Here is a 6,145-nt window from a genome sequence, read left to right as displayed (position 1 = left end):
ATCTGAAAGGCAATAGACTTTTATCCTTCTCGTGGTCAGGTTGGTAACGGGACTTGTGTCTGATACTCCGGAAGCAGGTTCGAATCCCGCTTCGGATGTCAGAATTTCTTCATATTCTTGCACTTGGATCTCAGGCTTTGTGGGAGGAATTCGAGAAGTTAAAATGGCATTGTGGTTATTGCAATTGCATATGTAACTTGTAAAAAGTGACTCGTAGATTCTATATTTATGTTTTTTAATCATTGTAAGTTTGGGGGATGTTGCATTGGTATCTAAAAGCATCATACTCGTTTGTCACAACATATTTGACTGATTTGTTAGTCATCTATCTTTTCATTTTTATCTATTTTTTATCTTCACAGTTTTTATCTCCTTGTTCTGTTCATCCTTTCCATAAAATGGTATTGTGCACTTGGAACTTCCTTCGAAAGTTGCTGCATAACGTTAGTCGTAACATTGGAATTTGTCCAGTTTTATAACAATAGTGAAAGCACAGTAGATTTGAATTGCGTCTGTTTTCTATTTCCAGTGCGCTGCTGGCACAAGCAGCTTTTCCTCCAATTCTTTCCAAGTCTCCCCTTCTATAATCATCTTCTCCCCAGCTGACTCTTTTGCCTCCCAGCTGCAACTGAACTCTGCACTCATTTTACCATCACTTATAACAGTAGTAGTAGATATTATTGCTCAATCACTCGTAATAATTTTGCGGTACATTTACAGTAACTGTCAAGACAGAATACTGTCGTTAATAACGTTGTCTTGACACCCAGTTCCTTTTGTTTGCTTAATATCATTGGCTTTCTATGTTAAACTGCTATTTCTACAATAAAATTTGTTTTACTTCAACCAGAGTCTGTGTCCTCAACTCCAGTCAGTTGTGTATTACCAGAGATCTTCATCTCTGAACACCATACATGTTTTCATCAAATATTCAGTAGAAATTGTCACACATGTAAACTCTTCTTTTCTTATATTTTCTCATCAAGATATGTACCTAAATCCCTTTTATATACGCATATTAAAGGACATGTACCTAAATCCCTTTTATATACACATATTAAAGGATATGTCAAAAGATTATGCTCTCGTGATTTGAATATAATTTTCAGTTCCTATCTGCCTTACGGAAGGCTCTTAGGCTTCTTGATACAGCATATGAAGTGGTTTAGTATCCACAGTTCTTCTTATGCCCTTCAAAGACACTTACGATATATTGATCAAAATATTATCGCATTCACCAGCACTGAAAAATTGAGTGACCTTCTAATGACTCAGCACGGAATAGTCTCTCACAATAGCATATTCTTTTTACTCGGTACATAATTTTGTTCTTTATTTTATTAAGGCTCTGTTTCTCATTGCTCAGTCCATCTCCATTTCTTCCACAAGAACCTTCAGAACTAACGTGCAGTATACTTGGGCACATTTTCTAAAAATAATGTTCAAGTACCTTGCCATGAGAGTTATTGTCTGAATATTATATTCTTATGAATTGGTTCACATTCACCTTGCAGACAGTGCTAAATAATGTTGTCATCGCTTCTGTCACAAGCAGCCACTACTTATTCATGAGTATCGGCTGACAACGGCAGCAAGTGGTAGAAAAGTCTAAATGTTAATTTTTTTTTTTTTTTTTTTTTTTTCTTTTTGCTATTTCCATCATCATGTCTTATAAAAGGTCATGAAGCGTTCGTTATAGCTCTCAGTAATTTAGTACATTTTGCTAATTTTCTTTATTGATGTCCAATGGCATTCCTTCTCTTGGCGAATAGTTGAGGAAATTTAAAATTCCTGGAATTATTTATACTGCATTGTCCCCGTCATTGATTGTACTCCCTGTTCACGGTGACGTTCCTTTAAAGCCTAATTTCCTTCTGCAATGCCACAGTTGTTTCAACGTGACAGTAATGGTTGTTGTCCTTGATTAGACGTGCGACTTCTGGATGTGGACGGTTATCTTTTACTCATCAGTCAACTTCCATCTCCATCAAGCATGGAATACGCAGGATAGTGATACACCATTGATCCTATTATCATTCGTTCTAACTGTTTCTTTTCTCTTCAGCCTTAACAATCAGAATCTTTGTCTTTTTCCTTTTTGCTTGAAAAACGACTCTACCATCCATCTACTCATGAACAAATCCATTCATTCGGTATCTTCATGTGTCACGTCATATTACATTATGACCTTTAGAGGCAAGAAAACTTAATATGCGTTCTAACGCAGTTCCTCCAGAAGGCATTACAAATTTCACCATGGTAATGATAGATTCTATCCGAAAGAATTTCGGCTATAAATTTAGTTCTTTTTGAGTGTAGGAGGCTTCTTGATTTGAGCAATGCCACGTCTTTCATATCTCTCTCTCTCTCTCTCTCTCTCTCTCTCTCTCTCTCTCTCTCATGCTCACAGTAAAAAGAGAACAAATCCATGGATAGAAGTGTAAATAAAATACCGCATTCGAGATTATTGATGCTTTGTCAATCAAAGGTCGTAATGGTGGCAGTATTTTGGCAAAGAAGCTAATCGATCTACTTGTCCTTAAAATACACTTCCTTGGAGCATTTGAAAACGAAATTTTTTTTTATTTTTTTTTTTATGAACCTTCCGCGTCCTTCAGGCTGCACAGCTAACACCTACGACTATTGATAAGAAGTTATACTGTTATTTGATTGGAAGATGGGAGGAGCTACAGTGCAACTAAAGGAGAGAAAGGACATGGTCAAGCGTTCAATATTTTATAGGTAAACTAACTATTGATATTTAGGGGTGAGAAGTGAGTAGATGGTGCTGCTACGCTAAATCGAGTATATCAAACACGAGTTATGCATAACTGTTGATAAGCCTTTCTTCTTCTTCGATAACTCCTTCCCAGTTGTATGATACGTTTCTCTTGTAATATCTCCTTTATGCAGCAGTGAGTTTTCCCGTCGTGAAACTTCCATTTGCCATGAGCACAAAGTTGTGGGGAGGGGGAAACGATTCGTTAGCGAACACAACTTTTCTTTGTATATTCACGTTATTCATCTGCCTTTGCTTTCTTCACACCGAACGCCAGTTTTAACTGCAAGGTTTCACGCTCCTCATGTCACGTAACTGAATTCCTGACTCTGCTCAGCTCATTTTCTGTATATTTTGTATTTACCTTTGTTAAATTCAAATCCATTCCGTATTGTGTAGAATTCATGTGTACCTCCATTCTTTCACATGCCTACGGAAGTTATTTCCGTCTCTGTGGTGTAGAGTGAAATATCCTAAATACTAAGAGCTAGATCAAATTTTTCCATCAACAAACATTAGAATAATTTACTACATTAAGAAGTTTGCCACATCGATTGTTGTCAACAGCACTGATATTTCTACTCTTTGGGGAGACTGTTGTCAACAGCACTGATGTTTCTCCTCTTTGAGGTGAATGTTGTAAAAAGCACAGATATTTCTCCTCTTTGGGATGATTGTTGTCAACAGCACTGATATTTCTCCTCTTTGGGGTGATTGTTGTCAACAGCACTGATGTTTCTCCTCTTTGGGATGATTGTTGTCAACAGCACTGATGTTCCTCTTTGAGGTGAATGTTGTAAAAAGCACAGATATTTCTCCTCTTTGGGATGATTGTTGTCAACAGCACTGACATTTCTCCTCTTTGGGGTGATTGTTTTCAAAGCGCTGATATTTCTACTCTTTGGAGAGCTACTACTATTCTTGAAGTCTGTCGGTTTGATACATTTAATTTTCTAGAAAAAACATTCTTTAGCATATCCACCATGTTTCATTTCTGTGTTCAGAGTTGGGGACTTCAACCGAGAGACATAAAAGACAAAAAGTTCCATTTTTCTTGTATTCGTTCTGTGGAAGGTTTCCCCTGAAAAATAATTAGATGAAGGGTGAAATATAATTCTTGTAAAATCGTAGTGGCTTGCACTGTTTACTCCGACGTACTCCTTTTAAGTAGTAGCTTATGATAATCAGACTTTGTTTACTCAGAAAATAACCGTAAAAATAATAGGGGGACATTTATGTGAAAAGTCTCCTTGTATCACATGAATGGACAATGTTACTCTTTTAAAGCATAAACATGTTCTCGATCTTTTGTTCAGATTTTTCCAGTTGATGTCACAGAAGAATGAGTTATCGTCTCTCTACTTGCGTGCTGATTGTATAAAACAAGGTGGAGTAATGGAAAACTTTCGCCTAGACTCTTACAAGAAGGAATTGAATTAGGAGTTCCGACGAACATCTGATAGGTACAGGAAAACAGCTTAACGTAAGCAGTACAATTGGACGACAAAATATATATCTCACACATGCATTTCTGTGTGGTAATAGGGTTTGATTTATCAAAGGCATTTTGGGGTGCGTAATTAGGGAACTGATTTTAAACAGAACCAATTTTTCCAAAATAAGAAATACAATAATGAATTGACTTTAGCGATGGGTAAGAAAATTACCTCTTCACATAGTCTTCCCGAGTTGAGAGCAGACCGGAAAGAGGCGTATTTTGGGGAGGAAAGAGAGAGAGAGAAAGCGCCAAAGAATGGAGAGAAAGGAGGGAGAGATATTACGTTAAATGGAAGAGGAGAAATAAAGGCCTGAGGGATAGATTGGTGGCTTGGGAGCGGTAGAACCTAAGCTGGCCTGGATCCGGGTTGGGAGAGGAGTTGGGGGTGTGTGAATGGGAGTCGAAGGTTCTTCCAGGGGAGGGGGGGGGGTCGAGTGGTGACGTCCTCCCCCTCTGCGAGCGGTAGTGTCAGTAACGGGGTGAACTCCGCTCTGTAGACATGTGACCGTGAAGTGCAAACCTTCCTTTTCCATCCTGGCGTGACTTCGGTTTTGCCTTCGCTACGTAATCCGAATCGGCATATTTCGCAGGGGATGTTATAAAGGTTGGAATTCATTGAACTGGGATGCTGCAATACTGTTAAGTCGTGTGTGGCCAACACAGATTAGTAGAGCTTTAAAGTTGAAAGCAGCGGGAGATTGACACGATTTTCCATCTTGTAAAATCTGAAGATTTTCAAAAACGGTGCGAAGCTAAGATTCGTCTGGAAACTTTTCCTTTAACCTCACGAAACGTGAATGGCAGAGCCGCAGAAAAGGAGGAACGCGTTTTCTTCACTTTGGGAATTCCTCCAAACTTTATGCGCGTGAAAGTACAGTTTTGTTGGCGGTTGTCATATTCATCATATATCCCAGGAGCAAAGGTTATGGATAATGGAACGGAGATTTTCATCACTTTACATTATCTTAACCTATATTTAACTGTGTATCGTGAATAATCATTTCCTAATAGTGATAATGTTGTTAAGGAAATTTAGCGTCTCTTTATGGAATGCATAAAAAGACTAAACATGAGGTTTGATTGTGTATGTTTTTTTTGTGAAACATCTATATATAACGTGAAGTAGATCTTAGGTGAAATTTGGTATTCTAGGACAGGAAAAAATCCTCGGCACTTAATGTTTTTCGGTTAATGAATGTTTGGTATAAAACACACACACACATATACTGTATATGTATATATATATATATATATATATATATATATATATATATATATATATATATATATATATATATATATATATATATATATATATATATATAATATATATATATAAAACGAGTGTTACTAACCTACTCAGAGGACCCACCACCGAAAGATCATGAGTGACCCTGAATTGCCGCGATATCAAGTTAGGGTACCCTGAAGTATAACGCTTAAAAATAGATTAAATGCGTTGCCAGCTTTTATGCTATAAAAAAATGAGGAAGTAGTTTCGTCCCCCAAAAATTAAATTCTCTTGGTGAGGCAGAACCCGACATTGAGTTACTGGCAAGTCTTTATCAAATTTAGTTTCGTGCACATTATCACATTAAAATCTCAAAAACGAAATACTTGGCAAATTTCTCTTATACCACAGACGACTGATACGGGTCAGCTCTGTGACACTAGGCTTTACTGCACAAATAGCGCTAACCCTAGCGTTGTAGGTGATAATCCCTCAGCTTGCTCATGGGTTGAAGCACCTATTCTGAATTACCCCTATTTTTTGAACGGGATTTCTTTCAGTCATGTGATTTTCAACGTATTTTAACACCTTTGTGTAGCTTAAAGTGGATCCCTAACAATTTGTGTCTGTATATATA

General features: G+C 37.4%; 1 long non-coding RNA gene across 1 annotated transcript in view; it reads left to right on the top strand.

The window, feature by feature from the left end:
• The first annotated feature begins 4,504 nt into the window (after positions 1-4,504).
• LOC136853990 (uncharacterized) overlaps positions 4,505-6,145 on the top strand; it is a 101,535-nt gene continuing 99,894 nt past the window's right edge. The window contains exon 1 of the long non-coding RNA XR_010857590.1: positions 4,505-4,881. This is a non-coding gene — a long non-coding RNA (uncharacterized lncRNA). The remainder of the gene's footprint in view (positions 4,882-6,145) is intronic.

This window comes from Macrobrachium rosenbergii, chromosome 28 (assembly GCF_040412425.1).
Source record: "Macrobrachium rosenbergii isolate ZJJX-2024 chromosome 28, ASM4041242v1, whole genome shotgun sequence".
Taxonomy (NCBI): domain Eukaryota; kingdom Metazoa; phylum Arthropoda; class Malacostraca; order Decapoda; family Palaemonidae; genus Macrobrachium; species Macrobrachium rosenbergii.
Note: the sequence above shows the minus strand (reverse complement) of the source record. Positions and strands in the feature narration are given on the sequence as shown.